The sequence below is a fragment of the Bufo gargarizans genome, chromosome 2 (genome assembly GCF_014858855.1).
Source record: "Bufo gargarizans isolate SCDJY-AF-19 chromosome 2, ASM1485885v1, whole genome shotgun sequence".
Classification (NCBI taxonomy): Eukaryota; Metazoa; Chordata; class Amphibia; order Anura; family Bufonidae; genus Bufo; species Bufo gargarizans.
Window position 1 is genome coordinate 411,920,247 of NC_058081.1, and position 12,414 is coordinate 411,932,660.

At 44.8% G+C, this 12,414-nt stretch overlaps 1 protein-coding gene across 3 annotated transcripts in view; it reads left to right on the forward strand.

The window, feature by feature from the left end:
* The first annotated feature begins 4,083 nt into the window (after positions 1 to 4,083).
* The window catches only part of SPDL1 (spindle apparatus coiled-coil protein 1), a 136,640-nt gene continuing 128,309 nt past the window's right edge, over positions 4,084 to 12,414 (forward strand). Inside the window, exons 1-3 of one of the 3 annotated variants that reach the window (XM_044280874.1) lie at positions 4,084 to 4,222; positions 10,524 to 10,752; positions 11,728 to 11,907. The gene's annotated coding sequence lies outside the window, so the exon portion shown is untranslated. Of the gene's footprint in view, positions 4,223 to 10,520; positions 10,753 to 11,727; positions 11,908 to 12,414 lie in introns of all 3 variants that reach the window. The other 2 variants (XM_044280873.1, XM_044280875.1) reach the window with 2 other exon arrangements.

The window sequence follows — 12,414 nt, forward strand, 5'->3', positions numbered from 1 at the left end:
CTTCAAGTACATCTTTACCTGGTTTAGGCAGGAGTGCAATGACCGCTTCATTCATGGAATCAGGGAGCCGACCCCGTTGCTTGGCATCATTACAGACCTCAAGTAATTGAGGGAGGAGAATGTCAGAATAGCGTTTGTATACCTCGGCCGGCAGCCATCCCTGCCCGGGGCCTTATTATTGGACTTTGTGCCTAATGCTACCTCTAGCTCCTGAACAGTAATTGGGCCATCTAACAGCACCTTATGTTCACTTGATAGAGTACATAACTTTAGGGGTTGCAAAAACAACCTGTCTTCTTAGTTTTAAATAAAGTCTGTTGCACTTGTTTTTTATGACCCTCTACCTCTGTTCTAACAATCCTATCTTTGATATTTCTGGAATGTTTGTACGACATCAAAGGCGGTGCAGCGAAGGCCGAAATCGCAGGGAATCTGCTCCTCAATGCACCCCAATGTGAACGCACAATACGCTCCACTGCCGGACTTAGCTCATTAAATGTCGTTACAAATGGTATCCTCTACATATTTAGTTTCGTTTTAACTTTTAACAAAGTATCACAAGTTATTTGGTCAGCTTTAATCCTATTCCCCTGGATAACCTTTTTAGGGTAACCTCTTTTTTCAAATGTGTTTTCCAATTTTTTTAAAGCACCTTCCGCATGTTCCTCATTGTCTACAATTCATTTTACTCTCAACATTTGGCCATAAGGTAATGACCTTTTGAACCAATAGGTGTGCTTTTGGTGGGTTTAGAACTAATTGTGGTCTGTGGATGGCGCACTGTTATGGGGGATCTGTGGATGGCGAACTGTTATGGGGATCTGTGGGTGACGCACTGTTATGGGGGATCTGTGGGTGACACTTATGGGGGATCTGTGGGTGACACTGTTATTGGGGGGAATCTGTGGATGACACATATATAGCATCTTATGCTATGTGTCATCCACAGATCCCCTCCATAACAGTGTCCCTGTAGTGAATGACCTTCAATACAAGGGGTGGGGGTCGCATCTGCTTTTATAATGACAGCGGGGCCCGTGCAGTGACTGTATTCTACTACACAGGCCCCGCTCACTGTATAATCGCATCTGTATTCTGTAATAGTTAATTATGTATATACCGGTAATCGCATAATCAGCGCTACTTTCAACTACAAGCGCTCGGTAGGTAGCAGAGAGGAGGGAGGAGGCAGGCCGGCAGGACGGGTGCTGGCAGCGTGAGTCACTACATCATGCGCCCACGCCGCCTGCTTCATTCATAAAGTGGGTGGCGCAGGCGCGTGACTTAGTGAGTGACGCACCGCCCTTCCGGCCTGCCTCCTCCCTCCTCTCTGCTACCTACCGAGCGCTTGTAGTTGTAAGTAGCGCTGATTATGCAATTACCGGTATATACACAATTAACTATTACAGAATACAGATACAATTATACAGTGAGTGGGGCCCGTGTAGTAGAATACAGTCACTGCACAGGCCCCGCTGTCATTATAAATGCAGATGCCGGCCCCCAGCCCCTCCTCCCTCACAGCTGATACACCTGCTGCGCGGCATCGCGGCGGGTGTATCATTGAAAATACAGCAAAATCAGCAGCATTCGCCCCATAAGACGCACTGCTATTTTTTCCCCCTTTTGGGGGAAAAAGTGCGTCTTATAGGGCGAAAAATACGGAATATGCGCTCATTCCGGCATCATATCTCGAGGTGTGGACCCGTCTGCACAGAAATCCAGTGACGTGAGTGCATATAAAGCCACTGCAGCATAAAAAATAGAACATTTTTTTTTCTAAAAAAAACTTTTTGGGATTATCTTTTATCCTTGTACTCGCTGTATTCATGCAATTATACCTCTATACTACAATGCAACTCACCGCCCTAATAGTTTATGCGCAGTCACTCATCCACACCACGTCAGTAACGCTTCACCACAAACTATCGCATGCTTGAAAGTCGGTGTGAATTACCGTCAATACCCGCATGTGACATTGTGTATAAATACCATCTACGTCAAATATTGCATAAAGAATTATTGGCACTATTAGATCACCTTGCAGGACGCCGCTCTCGTCCCATGAATCCACATATCTGTAACGGGAGCCCATGCCCTCTATCTCATACCCACTGTAACACGGTAATCTACATTTAACCCATGGGGTTTCAATGTACCAAGGCAATGTATCCATTTTAATTCGCATTTCTTCAAAAAAGTAAGTCTATCCCCTCCTCTTTTCAAAACATTAACTCTTTCTAAAATCATGAATTTCAGATCCTGTTCCTTAGGCCTCATGCACATGACCGTTGTGTGCACCCGTGGCCGTTGCTCCGTTTTCTGTGATTTTCTGCGGACCCATTGACTTTCAATGGGTCCGTTGAAAACGGACTATGTCATGTATATCAGATCAGTAGGGTTCCAACACCCAGCACCCACAATGATCAGCTGTTTTTGACAGTCAGCTGGAGCTGAGCTGCAATACACTAGCACAGAAGCTAATTGCAGATCCGCAAAACATGGATGCTGCCCATGTGTGTTTCGCAATTTGCATACTGGAACGGGCTGCCCATTATAGAAAAGCCTATTCTTATCCGCAAAAGAATGGGACATTTTTTTTTTTTTTTGCGGGGGCACGCAACAGACCAATGGATGCAGACAGCAAACGGAGCGCTGTCCGATTGAAGTGAATGGGTCCCAAACAATGGAAATGTGAATGAGGCCAACCTGCGGCTCTCCCGTTGTTGGAAAACTACAACTCCCACCCTACTGTAGGCTGATAACTGTAGGTAGTCTGGGCATGCTGGTAGTTGTCGTTTTGCAACAGCTGGAGGGCCTCAGGTTGGCCATCCATGCCTTAGTGAATAGGAACCTGTCACACTGAAAAAGAACCACTAGAGGTCAGACTAAAGGCTCGTTCACATGACCGTGACGTTTTTTGCGGTCTGCAAATTGCAGATCTGTAAAACACGGATGATGCGAGTGTGCCTTCCGCAATTTGCGTAACTGAACAGGAGGCCTATTATAGAAATGCCTATTCTTGTCCTCAAAACGCACAAGAATAGGACAGGACTCAAAATTTTTGCGGGGCCACGGAACGGAGCAACGGATGCGGACAGCACACTGTCCGGATCTTTTGCGGACCCATTGAAATGAATGGTTCTGTATACGGACCGTATGCGGAACGCAGAAAACGGCCCGTATACGGGACGCAAAATACGTTTGTGTGAATGAGCCCTAATAGCAATACGCCTAGTCTAATCTTTGAAATACTTGATAAATTGTTGACAAACGACCGATGGGTGAATAAAATACGCCTTGGCCTCTTTCACTTAACCGTATGGCTTTTTCAGTATTTTGCAGTCCGTTCCTCACGGATCCATTGTTCTGTTTTGTTTTTCAGTTCCGTTTTTCCTGTATGGCATATACAGTATATAGTAACTACATAGGAAAAAATTGGGCTGGGCATGACATTTTCAATTGATGGTTCCGCAAAAACGGAACGGATACGAAAGACATCGTTTTTTTTTTTTTGCGGACCCATTAACTTGAATGGAGCCACGTAACGTGATTTGCGGGCAATAAGACATGTTCTTATCTTTCAACGGAACGGAAACGGAATGCATACGTAGTACCTTCCGTTTTTTTTTGCGGAACCAATGAAATGAATGATTCTCTATACGTACTATATACGGAACGCATAAAACGCCCCCACAAAGGAAAAAAATATGACATTTGTGTGACATTCGTATTGCATTGCTTTTTTTGTGTTTTGCGGATCCATTGTAAAAGGCTACATTCACATTCCCGGAGCACGGCCCCGATCTTCCGTTCCGCAGCGCCGCAAGAAAATAGAGCATGTCCTATGAGAGAGAGAGAACTGGCGCACTGTCATGGTCATAACCAGAGCAGACGGTAGAGGTCTGTGATGAACGCCAGGCGCCGCACAGCTCTCCTGTCACTGGCAGCCGCTGAGGCCACGCCTTTATTTCTGAGCCGCGAGGCTGGGATCTCCTCTTGTGCCCCGTCAGAAAGTACTGACCCCTGAGTGTGGTAGAGGTCTGTGATGAACGCCAGGCGCCGCACAGCTCTCCTGTCACTGTCAGCCGCTGAGGCCACGCCTTCATTTCTGAGCCGCGAGAAGAATTGTCTTCTCTCGCGAGATTCCACTGAGGCTGAGGAGAAGCCTGTTTCAAACTGAGCGGCTAACGTGTGGGCGGTGGAGAGCGCGGTGGAGCGGGTATGTAATAAATACTCCCGGTGCAGGGATATTTATGTTCTGTGCTGAAGCAGGCGGCTGTATAGGAACAGAAGGCGGCGGGCAGTATGCTGCGCTACGTGTGATGGCTTCTGTCACTAATGTATCTGAAATAACTGAGGGGCGTGTGGAGCAGGTCTATGTGCTGAAATACCCCAATGGCTCTTGCTGCACAGAGGTTCAGTGGGGTCCGGTCTCCTCAGCTCCCACATTTCTAGTGCTCTCCTCTGGTTCTTACATGACCACTGCAGCCAGTAACCAGTCCAGGGCATGTGACCAGATAATTATATATCTCAGACCTGCTCCAAGGCTGTGCCGCCATAGAACGGTGGGTGGACATGCCACGGTCATTTGCCACAGAATAGACATTGCCCATATGCATGCAGTCTGCAGCCTCGTGGTGAGGTGTTCTTAGAAGTCGGACGACTCCTTTAGGCCTCATGCACGCGGCCGTAGCCGTATTGCGGACTGCAAACGTCAGTTCGGCAATGCACGTTCGCCGGCATTGTGCACCCCGCTTCACGGATGCGTTCACTTGAATGGGTCCGCAATTCCGGAGATGCGGAACGGGAACACCGGAAGCACTACGGAGTGCTTCCGTGGTGTTTCTTTCCATGGTTCCGCACCGCAAAAAAATTGCGTCATTTTTTTTGCGGTGCAGACCCCAATGCATAGAAGGGCTGCACAACGCCTGTGTGCCTGAGGCCTCATGCACACAACCGTTGTGTGTTTTGCGGTCTGCAAATCGCGGATCCGCAAAACACGAGTGGCGTCCGTGTGTGTTCCGCAATTTGCGCGGACAAGAATAGGACAGGTTATATTTTTTTGCTGGGCCACGGAACGGAGCAACGGATGCGGACAGCACACGCATATGTGCGGCCCCATTGAAGTGAATGGATGTGTGCATCCGAGCCGGCAAAACTGTGGCTCGGATGCGGACCAAAACAACGGCCATGTGCATGACTGGTGCTCCACTGTGTGAACTCGGCCCTAGTTTTTTTCGGTCAGGTTTCTGGTGCTTTTTGAAGGTCAGAATAGTGAGAATAAAAATCAGATGGACCTGTCAAGGAAAAAAAAAAGCCAGATCCTAACAGATCGTGGCTAATTATGGATAATCTGTCAAACAAAATGGCTCATTGATTCTTTAAAAGGGTTTTCCAAGATATTTTTTACTGATGACCCATCCTCTGAATAGTTCATAAGTATCTGAGCAATGGGGGTCTGACACATGGGACCCCCGACGATCAGCTGTTTTGCAAAGGCACAGGTGCTCCTGTAGTGCTTCTGCCTTCTTTTTCCTCACCAAGCACGCCCCCCAATGGGGCTGAGCTGCTTCTAGGTCACATGAACGTGTCGTCCCTGGCCTAGGAAAAGCAGAGAGAGGAGTGCTGTTGTCTTTTCAAAACGGCTCATCTGTGGGGATCCACGGTGTCAGACCCCCACCGATCAAATACTGATGACCTATCCTGAGGATAGGTCATCAGTAAACAAAAAACTCTTACGGACACAGGGGCGTACAGGTACTCCCTGATGGTCCTGGTACTTAAGGACACAGGCTGGTGGTGATCGGAACTGGGTGCCTGATGAAATCAATCAGCAGGCACCCTGGGCTCAATCCTCCCCCACCCCCCGTATCGGCTGTTTGCTGAGCTTTTGGAAGTTTCTGATGGGATCAGAAACTTCAAAATGACCTAAATTTTTATTTTTAACCCGCCCCCCCGGGCGGGCGATTGCTGACACTCTGCTTGAAATTGCTGACATCTGTGCTGTCAGACGTTTAACCCCTTCCATGCCACGGTCCATAGGGACTGCTGTATGGAAGAGGTTAACAGGGAGGGAGCTTCCTCCCTCTCCCATCGGGGGCTGCTGTGCCTTTTCAGCCCCCAATTCTTGACGGGATCACAGAGCGAGGGGCCCCCCCCCTCCCTCCCCATCACCCACTGCTCTGTTGTGGCAGCAAGTGATGGTTACCATGGCAACCGGATGCCTTCACAGGCTTCGGGCTGTCCGTGGTGCTGATCAGACTTCTGCTAAAGGCAAAAGTCTGATCAGACTAAGTGTAAAGGGAAAATACAGTACAGTACACTATATAGTTTACTGTATTATACAGACATCAGACCCACTGGATCTTCAAGAACCAAGTGGGTCTGGGTAAAAAAAAAAATATAAAGTGAAAAAAAGTAAAAATAAAAAAACACTTATCTGTTAAAAAATAAAATAAATAAATAAAATGCACTACACATATTTGGTATCGCCACGTCCATAATAACCTGATCTATAAAAATATCCCATGACCTAACCCCTCAGGTGAGTACCGTTAAAAAAGGCTTTTTTTTTTTGTCACCTTGCATCACAAAAAGTGTAATAGCAAGCGATCAAAAAGTCATACGCACCCCAAAATAGTGCCAATCAAACCGTCATCTCATCCCACAAAAATCATACCCTACCGAAGATAATCGCCCAAAAACTGAAAAATATATTGCTCTCGGACTATGGAGACACTAAAACATGATTATTTTTTTTTGTTTTTCAAAAATGAAATAATTGTATAAAACGTACATAAAGAAAAAAAGTAGACATTGGGTATCGCCGCATCCGTAATGACCTGCTCTATCATAACCTGTCAGATGAATGCTGTAAATAAAAACTGCCAAAACAGCTATTTCTTGTTACCTTGTGCCCGTACAGCAGTTTACGACCACATGTGGGGTGTTTCTGTAAGGTACAGAATCAGGGCCATAAATATTGTTTTTTTTGTTAACCCTTGCTTTGTCACTGGAAAAAATTGATTAAAATGGAAAATTTGCCAAAAAATAGAAATTCAGAAATGTTATCTCCATTTTCCATTAACTCTTGTGGAGCACCTAAAGGGTTAACAAAGTTTGTAAAATCAGTTTTGAATACCTTGAGGGGTGTAGTTTCTAAAATGGGGTCATTTTTGGGTGGTTTCTATTATGTTAGCCTCAAAAAGTGACTTCAGACCCGAACTGGTCCTTAACCACTTCAACCCCGCTAGCTGAAACCCCCTTAATGACCAGGCCACTTTTTACACTTCTGCACTACACTCCTTTCACCGTTTATTGCTCGGTCATGCAACTTACCACCCAAATGAATTTTACCTCCTTTTCTTCTCACTAATAGAGCTTTCATTTGGTGGTATTTCATTGCTGCTGACATTTTTACTTTATTAGTTATTAATCAAAATTTAACGATTTTTTTGCAAAAAAATGACATTTTTCACTTTCAGTTGTAAAATTTTGCAAAAAAAACGACATCCATATATAAATTTTTCACAAAATTTATTGTTCTACATGTCTTTGATAAAAAGAAAATGTTTGGGTAAAAAAAAAAAAATGGTTTGGGTAAAAGTTATAGCGTTTACAAACTATGGTACAAAAATTTGAATTTCCGCTTTTTGAAGCAGCTCTGACTTTCTGAGCACCTGTCATGTTTCCTGAGGTTCTACAATGCCAAGACAGTAGAAACACCCCACAAATGACCCCATTTCAGAAAGTAGACACCCTAAGGTATTCACTGATGGGCATAGTGAGTTCATAGAACTTTTTATTTTTTGTCACAAGTTAGCGGAAAATGATGATTTTTTTTTCTTTTCTTACAAAGTCTCATATTCCACTAACTTGTGACAAAAAATAAAAACTTCCATGAACTCACTATGCCCATCACAAAATACCTTGGGGTGTCTTCTTTCCAAAATGGGGTTACTTGTGGGGTAGTTATACTGCCCTGGCATTCTAGGGGCCCAGATGTGTGAGAAGAAGTTTGCAATCAAAATCTGTAAAAAAATGACCGGTGAAATCCGAAAGGTGCACTTTGGAATGTGGGTCCCTTTGCCCACCTAGGCTGCAAAAAAGTGTCACACATGTGGTATCGCCGTACTCAGGAGAAGTTGGGGAATGTGTTTTGGGGTGTCATTTTACATATACCCATGCTGGGTGAGAAATATCTCGGCAAAAGACAACTTTTCCCATTTTTTTTTTTATACAAAGTTGGCATTTGACCAAGATATTTATCTCACCCAGCATGGGTATATGTAAAATGACACCCCAAAACACATTCCCCAGCTTCTCCTGAGTACGCGATACCACATGTGTGACACTTTTTTGTAGACTAGATGCGCAAAGCGGGCCAAATTCCTTTTAGGAGGGCATTTTTAGACATTTGGATCCCAGACTTCTTCTCACGCTTTAGGGCCCCTAAAAAGCCAAGGCAGTATAAATACCCCACATGTGACCCCACTTTGGAAAGAAGACACCCCAAGGTATTCAATGAGTGGCATGGCGAGTTCATAGAAATTTTTTAGTTAGCGGAAATTGATATTTTTTTTTTTTTTTTCTCTCACAAAGTCTCACTTTCCGCTAACTTGGGACAAAAATGTCAATCTTTCATGGACTCAATATGCCCCTCACGGAATACCTTGGGGTGTCTTCTTTCCGAAATGGGCTCACATGTGGGGTATTTATACTGCCCTGGCTTTTTAGGGGCCCTAAAGCGTGAGAAGAAGTCAGGAATATAAATGTCTAAAAAATGTTACGCATTTGGATTCCGTGAGGGGTATGGTGAGTTCATGTGAGATTTTATTTTTTGACACAAGTTAGTGGAATATGAGACTTTGTAAGAAAAAATAAATAAAAAATAAATATTTCCGCTAACTTGGGCCAAAAAAATGTCTGAATGGAGCCTTACAGGGGGGTGATCAATGACAGGGGGTGATCAATGACAGGGAAAGGGGGTGATCAATGACAGGGGGGAGATCACCTCATATACACTCCCTGATCACCCCCTGTCATTGATCACCCCCCTGTCATTGATCACCCCCCTGTAAGGCTCCTTTCAGACGTCCGTATGATTTTTACGGATCCACGGATACATGGATCGGATCCGCAAAACACATACGGACGTCTGAATGGAGCCTTACAGGGGGGTGATCAATGACGGGGGTGATCAGGGAGTGTATATGAGGTGATCACCCCCCTGTCATTAATCACCCCCCTGTAAGGCTCCATTCAGACGTCCGCATGTGTTTTGCGGATCCGATCCATGTATCCAGGGATCCGTAAAAATCATACGGACGTCTGAATGGAGCCTTACCGGGGGGTGATCAATGACAGGGGGTGATCAATGACAGGGGGGTGATCAATGACAGGGGGTGATCAGGAAGTCTTATATGGGTGATCACCCCCTTGTCATTGATCACCCCCCTGTAAGGCTGCATTCAGACGTCCGTATGTGTTTTGCGGATCCGATCCATGTATCCGTGGATCCGTAAAAATCATACGGACGTCTGAATGGAGCCTGACCGGGGGGTGATCAGGGAGTCTGTATGGGGTGATCGTGGTTCATAAAGGGTTAATAAGTGACAGGGGGGGGTGTAGGGTAGTGTAGTGGTGTTTGGCGCTACTTTAGTGAGCTGCCTGAGTCCTCTGGTGGTCGATCCAAACAAAAGGGACCACCAGAGGACCAGGTAGCAGGTATATTAGACGCTGTTATCAAAACAGCGTCTAATATACCTGTTAGGGGTTAAAAAAAATCACATCTCCAGCCTGCCAGCGAGCGATCGCCGCTGGCAGGCTGGAGATCCACTCGCTTACCTTCCGTTCCTGTGAGTGCGCGTATATGCGTCCACCCAGAAGAGCAGGGCCGCCGGCAGGACGCAATCCTGCGTACGGCGGTCCTGTAGCGGTTAAAGGGGTTCTTCACTTTGTTTTAACTGATGTTCTATCCTCTGGATAGATCATTAGCTTCTGATTGCAGGGGTCCGACACCCGGGACCCCTGCCGATCAGCTGTTTGAGAAGGCTCCAGTAGCACCGCAGCCTTCTCACTGTTTACCGAAGGCCCAACTAGCGTGGGCGGGGGTAAGCTCCATTCAAGTGAACAGAGCTTAGCCCCGTCCAGGCCAGTTGATACTTGTTGTGACGTCAATGGGCCTGCGGTAAACAGTGAGAAGGCCGTGGCGCTGCTGGAGCACAACTTCCTTCTCAAACAGCTGATCGGCGGGGGTGTCTGATCCCTACCGTTCAGAAGCTGATAATCTATCCATAGGATAGATCATCAGTTAAAACAAAGTGCAGAACCCCTTTTAAAAATTGGGTTTTTGAACATTTCAAAAAAATTCAAGATTTGCTTCTAAACTTCTAAGCCTTGTAACTAGGGATCAACCGATTATCGGTTTTACCGATATCATCGGCCGATATTCAGGATTTTGAATGTTATCGGTATCGGCATCTATTTTGCTGACAGCGCTCTCCGTGTTCCCTCAGCAGCACACGGTCCAGCAAAAGGAAACTCGCAGTAAAAGGAGATTGAAGGTTGCTGTATGCTTTGCTGGAAGAAAACGCAACATAAAGAAATGTCCTATACGTGTCCGCAAAACTGACAAGAATAGGACGTTTACATAGGCGGTGAGGCCCTTGCGGTTTCACAGAATTGTGAATTTCTCTGGTGGATGACATCGTTGAGCCTGCTGGTTACGCACAATATCACTGGAGTTTTGTGAGTACAACCTGTTTATAGGGGACACCTTCTTTGAGAAGTTACTACACCATAGTGCGGTTTCTATTTTTTTCAGATTTCCACACCATAGCCGTGGTTGATGTGCATAGATGGACCCTTTTGACTGAGGATTTTCATATACTAAAAAGAATACCAATATCATTTGACGTGAATACAAGAACTCTCTCCTGCAGCGCAATTCCTTCTTTACTATTAAAATCATTGGTGGCAGTGGTCACAGAGTCCTTTCACTTCCTCTCATTAGCGGCAGTGGCAGCTTCTGATCGGAGCCCCAGCAGTGTAATCCTGGGGCTCCGATCGGTTACCATGGCTGCCAGGATGCTACTGAAGCCCTGGCTGCCTTGGTAATCTCTTTGCTGCCATGTGCACAAAGCACAGGAGAGCAAGGAGAATGTGAAGTCCTATTCACCCTAATAGATCTGAATCATGGTGAATAGGATAAGGGATTAAAATATCCTAGGTTCGAGCCCCTAAGGGGAAAATGGTTATTAAATAAAAATATAAACAATAAATAATTAAAATATTACATATCGCCACGACGTCCGAAAAGTCTAAACTATTAAAATATAAAACTCCTATGCGTTTTTTTTTTTTGTAGTCACCATGTCCCCCCAAAAAATAGGATAGGACTGTTCGATTATGGGCCGGACGTTCCATAAAATGCGGAATGCACGCAGATTTTTTTTTTTTTTTTTTGCATATCGCAATGCTTTTTTATGGTATCGAAACCGAATCAATATTTTGGTATCGAAACAGTAAATAGGGTAACATTTCATTAGGCCAAGGCACTGGAAATTGTCTTTGGTGCTGCATTTATTTATTTATTATTATTATTTTTTTTGCTTTCCTGTAAAATAAAGGAGTTTTCAAGAATCCTCTCCAATATCAGAAAGCCACTTTAAATGGGTTGTCTGGTTTGTAATTCTTTTTTTTTTTTTTTTTTTTTTTTTAAAGGTTCATGGAATAAATAAATAAATCCTGGGCTCACAAGACCTAAAATAAATTACTGCGCACTGCTCAGCCAATCACTGATGCAGCAGTGACCATCCTTGCTCAGTGATTGTCTCAGCAGTTACTTTGTGTGTTGAAGAGGCCAGTGGAGACCTGAGAAGCGACAGTAGAAGTGGTGGGCTGGTAAGTATTAGTTTCTCAACAGTTGTGACACTGTGAAGAGGGTCTGTTTGGTCTATAAAAATGTCCACAAGTCTGGACTTCTGTAAGACCAAAATGTTATAGAAAATTATGCTTTTAGTAATGTGACTAAATTTTGGGCTTGTATGTACTAAACTTTTGACTGTTTAAATAAATCTCAGACCTGGCTAATAAAAAATGTTTTGTTGAAGCACTCCTATAAATATTTTTATTTGGTGACCTGTTAGAAAGGTACATTATGTAAACTGTAGTAAAGGAAATCCTCTTACCAGTGACTGTATTTGTGAGTTATAACCTCCCTCTTGATTCTCATCTGACAGGACGTCAGTAACTTCTCTATTCATTCCTATGAGACTGACTTTGATGCTCCCATAGGAATACGTAGAGAAATTGACTTCCTGTCCACACAAAGATGCTGTGTCTGCTGGAGGGTCTGATGGCTGGTCACATGACACAGCTGAGAAGCAGAAGGGAGGAGATGGCTCACAA